Genomic DNA, 17,526 nt, shown 5'->3' on the forward strand with positions numbered 1-17,526 from the left:
AATTACCATGTCTGAGCCTGCTTTAACCGTGACCTTCACCCAAATCATTTCACAATTCGAATCTCCGTCAATTTCCTTCGATACTATTGCACTTCTTATCGCTATAAACACGCCTCCCCCTTCACTGTCCAGCCTGTCCCTGCGGTATACATTCCAAACTGAGTTTAGGATTTCATTACTGTTTACTTGTGGTTTCAGCGACACCAGCAGTGTATTACCTGTTTCATCTGTCGGTCTTTCTGAGTTGTGCTCCCCGATATACGATCAGTGCGGTGGCGATGGCTCCTCTATTAAATCGGAGCTTGACGTGCCCCCAACCCCTCCACAGCAAGAGTGTATGTTTTCACTTGGTCGTGTGACACAGCGTTCTCAACTTGTACGTGCAGCGGCACGTCGTAAAAAGAAAAACGAGGATTCCTCGGCGTCCGGAGGGGAGGACTAGCCTTATACCTTCATTCCCCCACCTCCGGCCGTTGGGGAGAGACGGACGTGATGAGTGCTTTTTCCTTAGTGTTGTTTTCTTGACCTTACATGTGTTAACGGATGCAGGCAATACATTTCTAACCCTCATTGTTAATAGGATACGTTCCCAATTACGGCTTGCTTCGTTACGCCAGATCATTTACGATTCCCAAGCTGATATCGTGTGTTTACAAGAGGTGGTATTTGATGTGTTTTGTCTTCAAGGGTATTCGATGTTTTTCAATGTCGCACCTGAAAATTCTACCGGTATGTCTTCGCTTTATTGAGATGGAATTCCGTTGACAGAATTCGAAACGCTAGATGATTGTCGTGGTATAGGCTGTAGCTTTCATAATTTCATTTTAATTTTTCTGCTTGGAGGTTCGGGTCTCCCTGACATTCGGGTTAAGGCTCAAAATGGTTCCAATGGCTCTGAGCACTATGGGACGTAACATCTGTGGTCATTAGTCCCCTAGAACGTAGAACTACTTAAACCTAACTAACCTAAGGACATCACACACATCCATGCCCGAGGCAGGATTCGAACCTGCGACCGTAGCGGTCACGCGGTTCCAGACTGAAGCGCCTAGAGCCGCACGGCCACACAGTCCGTCTTCGGGTTAAGGCTTCTGCCTTATTCATCCGTCGCACCGTTTTAACGTGTCAACGACCCCCTCACCCCCCCCCTTTCCCCCAGTCACTTACAGCTCGCCTTTATGACTGTATCCGACCGGCAAGTTTAACACCTCCAGTATGTGTTGGCAGCATTAGTTATGAACTACTTCACGTTAAGGAATTTTTTCTTGAGGTCAGTTATTTAGGAGTAAATATCCTTTCCCAAGCGAATTTCTCGCCATAAATGCTCTTAAGCCGCTGGACAATTCCTCATAGTATTCCCTCTGTGTAAGCCCTCTCACCAGAAACGAATTTGAAGATTGTTTGTTCTAACATCAGCCTCCCTATTTTCCCGATGGAAGTGGCGTCCTCGTGGTACCAAGTTGTTCATGATATTGTACCTACCAACGTGCGACTTTTTGTATTGGCCTAAGTGTAACGGATCGCTGCGATCGTTGCCATGAAACTGATACATTATCTCAGCGGTTGATTTCCTGCGGTCATGACCATTGGAGATGGCTTCGCCGACAACTGGCTTTTCTCCTCAGGACGTCGGAGGTGACTATCTCGGGGAAGGTTCTCGTGTGTCCCGATTTAACCTTCTTTCCCTGATCGAAGAACAATACCATCATGTGGCTTGTAAGACATTATGTCCACTAAGTGATAGTGAGTGGATATGACGCAGATCCGCGTGCCTTTTCCCAATATATGGCCGCCACCGCCCATTGGACGTGACTCATGATGCCCCGCTATCCTGAAATTTTTCTATAATATTGTGTATTGTTTTTCATCGACAAGGCTCTGGATGAGTTGCCATCCACTCCCACCCCCCCTCCCATTTTTTTGTGTGGACACTCATCTATGGATTTAGATGTTCCACGATGTAGAAGTGACATAGGAAAGAATGTGTGGTCAGGTTGAAATTAACGCCCCATTCCTTCAGATACGTTTTTCTGATTTCCCCCTTTTTGTTTTTGTCGAAATTTCTTCTTTTGTTTCATTTTAATTGATTGTCTTCAATAAGTGATCTGGGAAAACACAAAAGTTATATTTTCGGTTTTTGAAGGACTACACTGCCATTTGAGTGTATATTTCGGTGTGTTTCCTGTGTGCAAAAAAAGAAAAAGTAAGCGAGACATACCGCGTTCGAATCACGGTCCAGAAAACATTTTCACTCGTCGCCACTGATTCCACATAACGTCCCGATCCAGCTGATATCAACAAACAATAATGTTTAAAAGCCGGCCAGAGTGGCCGAGCGCTTCTAGGCGCTACAGTCTGGAACCGCGCCACCGCTACGCTCGCAGGTTCGAATCCTGCCTCGAACATGGTTGTGTGTGATGTGCTTAGGTTAGTTGGATTTAATTAGTTCTAAGTTCTAGGCCACTCATGACCTCAGAAGTTCAGTTGCATAGTGCTCAGAGCAATTTGAAAAATTTTATGCTTAAAAAGGGAAACACCGAAAAGTTACTTTTCAGAGGAAGAGTAGAGTTCATGTAGTTACATAGCTTAATTCCCCTACTTCATATGAGATAAGAACATCATTTTAATTTTTCTGAATTGCTACAAATTAAATAATGCCATACACTTAAGTGAAGAAGATTTTGATTTTAAGAGGCAAGTTGAAATCCTTAGTTAAGTTCAAAACGGAATAATTTAGTTACTTGAGGAAACTTGAATGCAGCTGAAGGAAGCCAGCCGATGAAGGTGTATTTAGGCTAGCGCAAGGAACAGGCTGCACGAGTGGATGGAGGCCGAGAAGAAAAGAAACAGCGTCATAAGCTGTAGGCTGTGAAGACTAAAGTAGCAGGTTCGCGTGCATCACCTTACAGTGTTTCTTTTTTTTCTTTTTTCGTTTCTGTTTCCTAAAAATTATCAGTCTTTCTTCTTAATTTAATATAAGTATTATAGCAAAATTTGGCGTAATTTATTATAAACCAAGTGTTTTATGCATGTCTTTTTGCAAGGCCAACGGCTGGAATGTTTTCTTAGTGGCCAGAAATCTTAACGTGCCCTCCAGTGTATGTCAGAAAGTAAACACAAGTTACACACGGGAAGTTTTTGACAATATGTTAACCGGTCTGTTGGTTTTGTGGAGTACCCCGTCTTTCTACCTTGCCGGTAAATATACAAATGAAATTGTGAAACTAATCTCGAGCTTGAAATTTATGAGATGAAACGTGTTACTTCAGAGTGATTGTAGCCAACAAAACATCTAGAAAGCGGATGTCATGCGTGCGCAAATTGATATTAGGCACTATACTTTAACTGTAGTAATTAAAACCTAAAATTCGATGAATATCCATTTAACGAATAAGTTTGACTATTATGAATCTCATATACTTGAACAAAGTTTTGTAGTGTTCCCCTACCAGCAATTCACTGTTCAAGCCCTCGACAAATCCAGCACCTTCTGATCGATTTTCTCTGCTCTTCTCCGACAATCACTGACAGAGTTAACTCAGGTACTTTTGGTACGTCTGTTTTCGTAAGAATTCTGTGATTTCTGCTCCACACGCAGCTGACAACTGCCTCTGGTCAGCGCTAAAGTCGCAGACCACGATGAGTACCACTATCCGTGAGGTGTAGCGGGTCGAGGACGGTGTAAGGGCCACCTCCATTTGGTCAACACGCGCTCCCATGCAAGCTCCGAAGACGACACAGAGGGAACGTACCAGTGCTGACAACACCATGATCTCGAACACTTATAGGGTTTCACCACTGGAGTTAATATTTGTCTTGCCCCTAGGGAACCAGTTTCTTCAGTTTCATTCTTTCTCTATGTGTTCAACGCATATTGCTGGAACCAACAGAAAATACTTGAAGTATTTTTACAGTTAACCTTTTCACTCAGGATAAAATATGACTACATTTTGAATGGCCAGAGTCTTGTGTCTGGGAAAATTCCAAGTGCACTAAAAATAATAAAACCGGGAAGACCTGCGCTTTGAATTCGTTAGAAGTTTTATGTCGGTCTCAAAATGCAATCTGGGCGACATGAAAAAGTTGAAAAATTCCCACATGACATAGACTAGGACAGCACAATGTCCTGAGCAATAGTTCCACAGTTTGTAACCTGTCATAGAGCACATCCAACAAAATTATTTTGCCTTTCGTGGCACCTGGTTGACAAATTGCCTGTTGGTTTCTGTTAAGGGTTCTTCGGCCGGCGTGCGTCTGATGATTTTTCTGAGGTTTCGCCAGGACGAGTGGCTGGCGTTATCAAAGCTTCACCCTCCATTGGTGGTGGTGGTCTGATGCCGAGCTCGCTCCAACATTCGAGGGCTTCTCGGCCGTCATTTCTAGTGTGGTTCTCCTCTTGCTACCTGCAACGGCCGTTCGCTGCAGCACAGAAGCCAGATCCGTTTACTTTGAGGCTTTCCTCTTTCTTGTTGAAGCTGTTCTCGTGTTTTTGTATTTCTACAGCTTCTCTGAACAAGCAGGTGTGATAGTTCTTCTCTAGTCAGAACTTCCGCGCGGCGAATTTTACTACGTGGTCGGTCTCACACAGCGCGTGCTCTGTCACAGCTGATTTCTCTACGTGTTGCAACCTGCAATATTGTTTATGTTCTGTAATCCTGGTGTTGATCGATCGTCCAGTTATTCCAACATAAATTTTCCGCTTGTGCATGATCTGTGGTATATTCCTGGCATTGCAAGTGGGGTCTTTTTTCTCCTTTGCCAATATGAGACACTCTTTGATTTTATTTGTCAGTTTGTAAATAGTCTTTACCCCGTGTTTGCGCAATATGCTACCGATTCTGTACATCGCTCTAGGAATGTATGACAGAAAGGCCAGGTACACATAGTTTGCGGCCGCTAGCTCAGTTTCAGTTCACCACCAGCAACGGAGGTTGAAACTTCGACAATGCCAGCCACTAGTGCTGGCGAAACGTCAGAAAAATTATCAGACGGCCTTCTGCCGAAGAAACCGAGACAGAAGCCAAAAGGCACTTCCAACAAAGTCTCGGAGCAGTACTTCAGGGCGAGACAAAGAATTCAACAAAGTGCAGAGAAATGGATCGATGCAATCAGGGTCCAATGGCAGCAGAGGTGAGAAGACAATAGCATGGCGTATCTGGAGATGATATGCTCGAGGTGGCTGCTCAAAGAAGACATTCTTCCTCCTGTGCAGCAGGTTATATTCCCATTTTTTTCTAGTTCTTCAGGTGGACACTGCTTGAGTGGCCGTCGGTCACATGGAGTAGCTACGGAGGAGCCTTTTAACCTATAAAGTCCACCGTCTGTGGGATAGATTCGTCTTCATCCACGGATGTAACAGATATAAGATATATAAGGCAGCTTGCAATCATACCATTCTTAAACAAGTACATGAATGATTATGAAAACAAAGTACTTAGCAATCAAGCTCAATGGCTTTCCAAGGCTGATATAAAACGCCTCCAAATTCTGCTCTTGCCTTTACAGAAGTTCATTCAGTCCTCACGTTCGAATACTGTGGCCCAGTGTAGCGAGCCCTCTATCGCGAATCAAATACTTCCCGACTGCGTCAAATCGAAACGGATAGGAGGTTAGAAGGCTTCTCAGACGTTTTTCCTTCTCCTTTGAGCTCTTTCTACTTTCTCCCTCTTTCCTCTTCTCTGAGTGGTCGAAACTCTACCATGATTTCCTTTTTCTGGTTTCTGCGTGCCTTAGAGGCCTGCGGCTATACATTATTCAGATGCTTCACAGCGCGTTAGGGAAATAACGAAATAATGACCGCTTCACTGCCGTAGAATATCGTTACGGAAACCGAACACGAGATGTAATTAGAAAAACTCACGCAGAACGCTCTAGTACAGATCATTATGTAAATGCACATTTAAAATTCCCTGGAGAGTTATCGCAGAACGGACGTTCGAGGCTGATACAAGGAAAAATTCGCAGTTACAAATCTCGCCTGAAACTACATTACATGTCGAGGAAGTCATCGAAATTGCTTATATAGACATAAAAAGAAATACGAGTGCGTAGGTGTCAGACATATTCTACGTCAGAGAAATGTGATTCAAGCTTGATTAAATAAATGGCTGCGTCCTGCAACATCTGGAAGATTGCAACAATATCCAATTACAAGATTAATAATAAACATCTTGAAGACATCACTCAAATCACTTCTTGTCATATTTTGATTAATTCTGCACAACGGTAAGATATGGTGCGAACACGTAAAGCTTTATTCACGAAATGTGAACTGGAGATTCACAGTGTGAATGCACCGGCAAAAATCTGGGCTTGTTCAGGGTAGTGCTACTATGCTCGAAAGTATCTGAACGACCTCAAATACGTTCAATCTGATTTGCAAGCAGAACACATAAAGTCGTTTTGCTACACCTCCGCTAATCTCTTGTCGATATAGTCGTTTGACTACACATAAAATTCGTTTGATTGTGCAGAATGCACTTTAATTTACAGGTCCGTCTCGATCGTACAAGAGCTTTTACACTTCACTACTACCGATTTCGGCTACTGCCATCTTCAGATCCGTTGAAAATTAAAACAGGGTGTAACCAACGAAATTCACTTTGCTAAAGCTAGATCTGTAAGAAGTCTATCACAACATAAGATAAAGAAAAAAGTATTTTCACAATTAACCAACATGCCCACCAGCCGTACATACCATAAAACATTCTGATGAAGGTATCAACGTCAAGTTATACATGTTGATAGAGAGTGAATGCTGTAGATTATCTGGATGCGGCTGATATTTACACAAATTACTGAGACCGGCATAGAACACTATAGCTAGGGTACTTGAGTAAAGCCGCCGGTGTGGCCGAGCGGTTCTAGGCCCTTCAGTCTGGAACCGCTGCGGTCGCAGGTTTGAATCCTGCGTCGGGCATGGATGTGTGTGATGTCCTTAGATTGGTTAGGTTTAAGTAGTTCGAAGTCCTAGGGGACTGATGACCTCAGATGTTAAGTCCCATAGTGCTCAGAGCCATGTGAACCATTATTTATATGAATAACCAGAATCGTTGCCACAATAGGGACCGTAATACTTTATAGCAGTCAATCGCCATATACATTAACACCACGATATTATACACATTAGGAAACCCGTTGTTAGAGATGCGACAGCCCTGAATGCTTTTAAAACAAACTGTATTATAATCAGTGACATTTAAAAATCATCACCACACTCATTAGTATCCGAAACAACGAACAACTGCAACTTTACCAAATAAATCATTCGATAATCCATAACAGAAACAACAAAATTGTATGAATAAGACTTTTCGAAAGAATATCTGGACTCACAAATTCCATGACAAATCGAAGAATTATTCTTTCTGAAAGATCTTCCAACCAGTAACTAACCGTCGTTCGTGGGGCGAGTGGTTTTGCATAAACAAATCAGCCAGTAAAAGTCTCGGTAAACTCATGTACGCCGACAGGGTTGATAATGACCCTGTGCGACCCGACAAGGTCAGCTTATTATTCTCAATGGTCACGTCAAAAGATGTACACTCCATGAGAACAAGACTGTCAAAGTGAGCCACAAATTTAATGTAATTCTGCGTGACTAATGCTTTGCAGAATTTATAGAGAAGGGCATTATGTTTTATTTTCCTTACAAATCTAATACTGCTACTAATAGTTCATAGCTTGTAGTAATAAATACTGATACCAAATTCCTAATAATAAACAGTGATTGGATTAAAATAAGTTATATCTGGGTTATTTCTGCTTCATGGTAGTGCGACGTTATGAGTCCATGAGATTTTTGAGAACTCACTGAAAAAAGCTTCCTTTCAGAAATCACAACTACAAATTACTGTTACAGTTGCTTTATAGGTACAAATGGGTTAACAGCGACAAGCGTTCTACAGAAAAGTAAACATCAAAAAGCGTGTCACCGGTAAATTCACTTCAACGATGGCACATGGATCTATGTGTAACTCGAAAATCACCTATTGCAGATATTATCTAGCAAAAAGTGACACTAATTATTAAGGGTGTTCATGAGACGGTACTTACAACATGCTGCAACTTTCAGCGACATTACCAACTTGTTGTCGTGACTCTGGATTGCAGCCCAGCATCTACAGCACTTTCTGTTCAAACGAAGCTTTCGAGTGAGTCCGAGGCTCGAGATCGTCATTGCTGACTATGAGAACGAACGATGTGATTTGTCGTAGTTTTTGACTAGTATTAACAAATCCGGTGTAGAAACTGACGAAGATTTTTGTATTCAACGAGGATTTCTATTTAGAACCGATTGTCCCTGTAAACTAACCACGAAAGTTAATATAGTTTCAGTCAAAGGTAACAAAGAAGTGTACATGTTGAATACTGAAATGCTCAGATGTATAAATTTTTGTGATGAACAGAGATTCGAAATCTATGCCTAATATTATTGTTAACTAAGCACATCCAGATATTAGATATACATTTTTTCACCACTAGCTAAATGTTTAAACCTGAATTGACGATACAATTATTTTAGCCTGCCTAGAATCCGAATACGGTACCTATCGTCATAATCTTCTAGCAGGGAATAGACACTAGGCCTCGACTGTTTTTTCACCAACAGTGAGATGTTAATATCCTAGGGCTGAAACGAAATGATAGATATATTTGTGCCGAACAAGTATTCCAACCCAGAAATGAGCCTTTAGTGGACTCCTAGAGGAGTTCGCAGTCATGGGGAAAACAACAGAACTCGGGAACTGTATTGTAAGTTCAGGGTCAGATCCATATAGAAAAGAGAAACCCGAATACGGATTCCAGAACAGCACCAAAATTTTTGACGTCTAATGTTCGAATAAAGCAAAGATATGACCTGCGGTATTACATGACGATTGGATCATTAAATAAAATACCATTTCTATTATAATAAAGGCTGCTAGCGACAGAGTTTCTGTTTGCCGCGACGTCTGCTTCTTTCGTGTGTCGGCTTAAACAAGTGTGACCCAGTCGCTAGAGAGGGGCATAATCTTAAATGCTGATTCAGAATTGTGGTGTAAACCGACGTTCTTCATTTCACGTTACTAGAAGTGAAGCAGGTCTGTTTGCTTCTATTGAAAATGGATGCTTGAGGTGGGAAGGGAATTCACACCTCGTGCGTATCAAACAAGTATCCATCTGAAGTCCGTATTGGCTCCTTCATGATTTTATTGTAAGGAACGATGCGCTACACTATGAAAGTTCTGACTTCCTGTCACCCATGAGATAGATTCTAAAGTAGTCAGTGTGTTCATTATCAGGATCTGTTACCATTTTGTTCGACACCATTGCTTTTCACCAGCTCTGGCTTATCGACATGCTCAATAGTTCCACAAATTTTAATGCTCTCGGTTCATGTTTAGAAAAAGTTGCCTAAGAACAGGTAATTATTAGTTCTTCTTATATACACGGAATACTTTTGATGTTAATACCGACCTCTCTAATTACTCATTGGTTACACTCAAACTAATTTATTGATGAAGACATTATTTGATAAGAGAAACTCCTTCGAATAGCTACATAAATATTTTTAAGAACGCTAGAACCAATGTTAAATGTCAGTTCAAAAGTCAGACTATGTTAACGTCTGTCACTAAATAACATGGTCATTCATTCGAGGTAACTTGTTCGATTTGGCCGCTTCATATTTTTCAAGTTGCATAACTAGGAAAATAATTGAAAAGATCTATAATTTGCGTGACAATAAACTCAAATTCTAGCATTCCATGTAGTTCAAGTTCACATTTTCGTGGAATCACACATACGACCTGGAGACCTTCAAGTTGCCAATCAAAATCTCTATCTCCGTGGAATAACACTTAAAATAATTTGATTTAGAGAACATCGTGTTTCCGCAGCGCTCTTTGCCATCTGAAAACACGGCGCGGTACATCGCGTTCAGTAACCTGATTTAGCGATGAATATTTTCTCTGCACTGCTCTTTCTCGAAGGAGACTGTGCAACTGACTTACAAGTTTCCGCAAGTACGCTATAGCTTTCGGTTCGTTTGATAGTACTCCACAGGAATTTTTCCTAATAGTTATTGCTAATGATGTTGCAGTAGCTGTGGAAATTACTTAGAACCGTGTTTAACACCTAAGATTGAGGTACTGCTAAGAAAATCAAACGTTAATCAAGATCGAAGATAGAGTTCATCATCTAACTGAGGTGTATTTACAGTGTGGTAGTTAACGGAGGCTGTTAGCGTTTGCCTTCATCCAGCGACCGTTAAGCCATATACATAATGATATACAAGTCTATCAATACTTCCGATCGCTACATTTCCAGTTGTCGTCCTATACTCGTAATTCATTGCACACAATGAATTAAAATTTGCATGAAGAACAAAGCTCGAAACGGATATCTGCAGATTAAAATTTTATCGTTTTAATCACGACACAGTAATAGAACGTGGATACGCTTCTGTTACCGAAATGTATAGAGTGACACTTGGCGTAACGTATTTCCTTAAAAATATACAATAGCCAGAGCAACACGACCTGAATCACTATCTAATTCTTAATTTTACTATTAATCTCTGAAAAGTACGATATTAAAAGGAAAAATTCTTATCGGCAAAATTATTTATGACACTTTCTGCTCTTCCGAAATTATGCTTAACAGTTCTAAATCGTAATATAAATTGATACATCCCCTTAGAAAATTTTTATAAATGACAGTCTTGGAAGACCTCCACTTTATTTGATTTTCAGACAGCTGAGCAAACCTGAACGTACTCAGACATTCACTAAACTGACACACAATATTTTTTTAGCGCAATGCAATCTGACTTTCAAGAATCCCTACAAAAGAATTGCCCTGACTAACAGTAACCTATACCTTTCATGAATCACTTACCTAACAAAAATCTTCGTTACTCAAACTACTGCAATACAGCGTGCGCCAATACTGCCAGCTGAATAAAAGACTGTAACTAGTGAAGGGAAGGCACTGACTACTGATAGGCATAGTTAGCCAATGAAAGATTTTGATAGAGAACAAACAATGTATTTACCTTGATAGTGTTCACAAGTCATTATAGATATATCAGTTAATGATATCCAATATTACAAATTTACTCTTTCTGATGGACACAGGTCCCGATTGTCCGCTCTCAAAATTCTGCCATCTCTCACCCCACATCCACCACTGCTGGCGACTCACCTCCAACTGCGCAACGCTGCGCGCTGTTCACATCCAACTGCCCAACACTACAATAGCAAATATTCCAACAATGCAAACGAGCCACAGACTACACACAGCACAGCCAGTGCTTTTCATACAGAGTGCTACATGGCGTTACCAACATAAAAACCTAAACAGCCTACTTAACAAAATTAACTCAAAGAAAGAAGAGTTGATAGTATCATGGTTTGAATTCTTGATGTTTAACATGTAGCCTATGTATCAAAACCCACAGATGCGTTTATTGGATCAATGAATGTAACCGAAATAACCATAAATTGAGTACATTTATCTGCTGCAACTGAATTGTCTAAAATACATTATTATTGACATTGCGCTAAATATTTCAGTGAGACCACAATTAAAATCAGTGTTCACTTCATTCGACGCATGTAGTTGACTTCTACGTTGAAGGAAGTGCGCTGATAAGTTTCGTTGTGGAGCTCTTACACGTCCTCCGAACAGTCGCGAGCTAACCCCATGCGATTTCCATATTTCTGAACACATAAAAAAAGAAACTTTTGGACGTGTACTGACTTTGTACGAATAATGCACGCCGGGTTAGAATCATGGTTCGGTAGGCAACCAGAAACATTTTTCCATGAAGGCATTGTCTATCTTGTCAATAGAAAAGGTTTACTTACTTTTTTCCATGTGTCTGGTTTTCATACTGACTCTCCCTTATAAGTAACTGATACATTCAATCAAAGCTTGGACTACGGAGAATGATAGGACATGAGTTTATTGCCACGAAAACAGTTAGCCTTATCCATATCTTTCCTCCTTGACAAAATACCATAACTCGTTAAAATCTAGTGGCCTCTGAACCGCCTGTTTCAGCGTTTTACAACAGCAGTTGGTAAGTGCAAATTTATGATGCAGTTCAAATCGTTATTTATCAAGTGACGTCTTCATTCCAGTTCTAATGTAATCAGTGAATGATGTCGCGTATTATCAAGAAATGCGTTCTCTAGAGATGGGAAGAACTAAATAATTGCTTGTTTTCCGGCAAATTCTTTTTGAAATGAGCAAAAGCAATAAAAGCTTCTCGCAAGCAGTCTTGCACTGGCAGGCGAGTGAAGAAAACAGGAATAATAACCAATGATAACAACAAATTCTACCGTGGAATCTCTCGAACTACTAGGAAGTAAAATTTCCAGATGGTTCTCTTCAGAGCTTGCATAGCAAGAAGAGTTTTACATCTGGCTGACAACAGTCTAGTATAATTTCCGTGTCAGAAGCTCAATAATACACTACTGGTCATTAAAATTGCTGCACCACGAAAATGACGTGCTACAGACGCGAAACTTAACCGACAGGAATAAGATGCTGTGATATGCAAATGATTAGCTTTTCACAGCATTCACACAAGGTTGGCGCCCGTGGCGACACCTACAACGTGCTGACATTAGGAAAGTTTCCAACCGACTTCTCATACACACACAGCAGTTGACCGGCGTTGCCTGGTGAAACGCTGTTGTGATGCCTCGTGTAAGAAGGAGAAAAGCGTACCATCACGTTTCCGACTTTGTTAAAGGTCGGACTGTAACCTATCGCGATTGTGGTTTATCGTATCGCGACATTGTCGCTCTCGTTGGTCGAGATCCAATGACTGTTAGCAGAATATAAAATCGGTGGATTCAGGAGGGTAATACGGAACGCCGTTCTGGACCCAACGGCCTCGTATCACAAGCAGTCGAGATGACAGGCATCTTAACCGCATGGCTGTAACGGATCGTGCAACCACGTCTCGATCCCTGAGTCAACAGATGGGGTGTTCAAATGGGTGAGAATAGTTATGGGACTTAACTACTAAGGTCATCAGTCCCTAAGCCTACACACTAGGTGACCTAAATGATCCTTAGGACAAACGCACACATCCATGCCTGAGGGAGGACTCGAACCTCCGCCGGGACCAGCCGCAGAGTCCATGACTGCAGCGCCTTAGACCGCTCGGCTAATCCTGCACGGCAGTCAACAGATGGGGGCGTTTGTAAGACAAAAACGATATGCGCGAACACTTCGACGACGTTTGCAGCAACATTGACTATCAGCTCGGAGACCATGGCTGCGGTTACGCTTGACGCTGCATCACAGACAAGAGAGCCTGCGATGGGTACTCAATGACGAAACTGGGTGCACGAATGGCTAAACGTAATTTTTTCGGATGAATTTAGGTTCTGTTTACAGCATCATGATGGTGCATCCGTGTTTGGCGACAATGCGGTGAACGCAGATTGGGAGCGTGTATTCTTCATCACCATACTGGCGTATCACCCGGCGTGATGGTATGGTGTGCCATTGGTTACACGTCTCGGTCACCTCTTGTTCGCATTGACGGCACTTTGAACAGTGGACGTTACATTTCAGATGTGTTTCGACCCGTCGCTCTAACCTCCATTCAATCCTTGCGAAAGCCTACATTTCAACAGGATAATGCACGACCGCATGTTTCAGGTCCTGTACGGGCCTTTCTGGATAAAGAAAATGTTTGACTGCTGCCCTGGCCAGCACATTCTCCAGAACTCTCGCCATCTGAAAACGTCTGGTCAATGGTGGCCGAGCCACTGGCTCGTATCGTGTTGAAGCTGCATGTGCACGCCATCCACGCTCTGTTGGACTTAATTCCCAGGCGTATCATGGCCGTTATTATGGCCAGAGGTTGTTCTGGGTACTGATTTCTCAGGATCTATGCACGCAAATTGCGTGAAAATGTAATCACATATCAGTTCTAGTGTAATATATTTGTCCAATGAATACCCGCTTATCATCTGCGTTTATTCTCGGTGTAGCAATTTTAATGGCCGGTTAAGACAAAACCGGTTCATATTCATCGCGCCCAATGTGTAACCTCTTCTTAATGTTAGTGTCAAAAATTAATCGTAACTGCAGATAAATAAGCATATAAACTGGATTTGAATTGTATAATCTGTGGACGTGTCAGGCACGTAGAAAGTATGCATTCATAAGCGAGACAGGTAATAAAAATAAATGGTGTCGAACAAAACAGTCTGGAAATGAATATACTGGACGAGTTGGTAACCATGTCAAGGCTGTCATGGAAACAAAATTTTCATAGTCGGACTGCAACAGAAGAAGTGTTTGAATGGACGAAAACAAAATCCAAATGAAGTCTTACCAGCTTCGTTTGGAATCATCTACCAAATACTGTGTTATAGGGTATGCAGCAGTTAAAAATAGGAGTCTATGATGCTGTTCTCGCAGGCAGTTGTTTAAATATTGCAAAGTGTTGGGTATTACAAAAATTAGTGGTTATCCCTGAGGTCTTCGCATTTTGTGACAACTGTAGAGTGCAAGATGGCAGTAGAGCAGTGTACGTTAGAGTAGATAATTTGGCCGGCTGCGGTGGTCTCGCGGTTCTAGGCGCGCAGTCCGGAACCGTGTGACTGCTACGGTCGCAGGTTCGAATCCTGCCTCGGGCATGTGTGATGTCCTTAGGTTAGTTAGGTTTAAGTAGTTCTAAGTTCTAGGGGACTAATGTTGAGTCCCATAGTGCTCAGAGACATTTGAACCATTTGTAGGTAATTTGCTGACATCAGCACCTCCTTATTTATTCTGTTATATTACAGCTGAGACTACTGCGCATGTTGGGCAGTGTATGTTAGGATGGATAATTTGCTGACATCAGCATCAATACCTCCTTATTTGTGCTGTCATATTACAGCTGAGGCAAAAACGCATGTTTTACTTTGTGACTGCAGCATCAGCAATTCCTTTCTTCCAAGGTCAATTGACACATCACATCTTGCCACTTACTGAGTGGGGAGGAGGGGAGGGGGAAGGGGAGGAGAGGGGAGAGGAGAGGAGGGGAGGGGAGAGAGGAGAGGGCAAACAGAATAGGAAAAGGGAGGTGGAAAGGGCAGGGGAAGCAGAATAGGAAAAGGGAAGGGAGATCTGTCTCACCACTCTGCATTCCTGAAAATTATATGTGGATCTACGTCTACATATATTTACAGAGAACTTCACTTTAAAACATGTGCAGCTTGTTTAGAATTTATAGCAATACGTATTGTCATACAATGCCGTGAATGAGGCATTAGACTGCCAAGATGGCTCTTTGTGCCTGCCAGGTGAACGAAATAAAGTTTTCGTAGCGGTTTAACTCACATTACGATATATATGTAGTGAGTTACAAAAAAAATTTTGATCTGACAATATTTAACATTTGCTTGCAAGGTATGAGACGTCTCTCAACATATGATAAGTAATTTTTCCGACGTATTGTCTCTGAGATTGACTTTAGAAATATCACATGTCTTACTGTTACCGTCTTTGGTCGTGTCTTATAAGCGATACATGTTATTCTGCAGTCTAAATAATATCTGGTAATAAAAAACGTTTCTTCTTCGTTCCTATCCTAATAAGACAATTATGTGTCTGTTGGTGATGGTGTAATTGGTTACAGATTTTTGATTTTTGTGCTCCATAATTTATGGAAACGCAGTGACACAGATATAATGCACAGTTTACTTATTTCAACACCGCTGCAACGTGAATATCGCACTCTTCGCATTGGTGACGTATTTTTGCAATGTTGTCACCAAGTCTATAAGGCATTTAGGGATCCTTCCCACTGCAAACTGCTGTTATTGTGTATAGCCTCCAGTCGGCATGTGTTCATTTGCAATAACTGACTATCAACAGCCACTGTTGGGAGTGAATGTATAACTTTGTCCCTTCTCAAATGGTGGTCCAGAACGATTTAAATGGGGATATATTTAATTCAAGCTTGTGACTTACATCAAGAGTAGGCATAACCAGTTAACCTCATTCTGTCTGTTTGCCTTTCTAACATAGTATTTAAGGTAGAACGTTTCTTTCTGGTATTATAAGTCTGATCAGGCTAGTTTTATGACAGTGAATTATTGCGCCTACATTCTCCAATGTCAACTGTTATTAGGCATTGAAATCTAGCACTGTAGTACATTCTGGGCAGTAATTTTGTGCATATGTGTAATTTAGCTCGCACTTCCTCTTAGACTACAGACGTATTTTTGCAATATTATGAAAGTTCATTATTTGATGCGTGTCTCATAGTGTTTACTCATCTACTAACCTCAACTAAGCCCTCGATCCTCGGTGCGCTCCTTACGCTGCCGAATTGTTTTGCAGGCATTTTAGAGTGTTGAAATATTTTAGCTCTGGAAAATATTTAATTTAAGACTCTGTTTCGGTTTTAACTGTAAAGCCATCTGTTGGTAACAGTAACAACTGAAACTACTAAGTGTAACTGAAACTACTGAGTAGGCGAGATTACTGTCACTTTACTTATTTTTATCATTTCAACACTGACCTACGGAATTTTCCCAGGCAAGAACAACTCTAACTTAACCTGTTTACCTATTTATTTATTACCAGCAATAATAAGCCCAACATAATCTGACTGCTATCCAGTGACTACATGGCTTCAAATAATTAACACAAAAGAATGGCCCTATATTGCAAGAAATTCTAACAATAACCTATACTTTTTCATAAGTCACTTACCTCACAGAAAATATTCATACCACGAACTACAGCAATCACAGCAGACAGCAGCTACAGCCAGCAAAATAAAAAGATTCTAAGTACTATACACTCTAACTACTAGGAGCCATATTGTTAGTAAGAGATAAATTTTGTTGTAGAGAAAACAATTTGTTTAGAAAATTTTACCTTATTCATGTGCCATCCGGTTCCTAAAATTATGTAGTTGTCAATAATTCCACTACCCAAACATTACCAACTACATCCGTCCTCATTTTACAATGCATGTCCTACCAAAACTGAGTCTCCACTAAGACATCATGCAGGAAGTCACGATTCCTGGAATGGTCTTGGAGAAAAGAAAGTGCTGAACAATTCCCTGTCGGGACCACTTTTCCTGGGATTCAATTTTTTGCTTTTCAGGTAACCACACAAGAAAAATTTGTATGCTGTGAGGTCCGGTGAACGAGAGGGCCATGCAATATTCCAATTCGGGAGATCACACGATTTGGAAACAAACGGTTAACAAAATTCAGGCTTACTCGAGCAATGTGGGAGTTCCGTCCTGCTGGAAAAACGTCTCATCGTTCACTTCCTAGTAGAGTAAACAGGTTTCCAATATGTCTGCATATCTCTGTGAACTCACTGTTACAACATTGCCAAGGCCATCTACAAAACGCTATTGCCCTATGATCCCTAATGAAGACACGGAGTACCACACAGTAACTTTTGCGGAGTGCAATGGTTGCTGATGCAGTTCTGTAGGATTGACGACACTCCAAAATCGAAAGTTCTGCATGTTCACATAACCAGTGAGATGGAGGTGAGCTT

Source organism: Schistocerca gregaria, chromosome 2, assembly GCF_023897955.1.
Source record: "Schistocerca gregaria isolate iqSchGreg1 chromosome 2, iqSchGreg1.2, whole genome shotgun sequence".
NCBI classification, from domain to species: domain Eukaryota; kingdom Metazoa; phylum Arthropoda; class Insecta; order Orthoptera; family Acrididae; genus Schistocerca; species Schistocerca gregaria.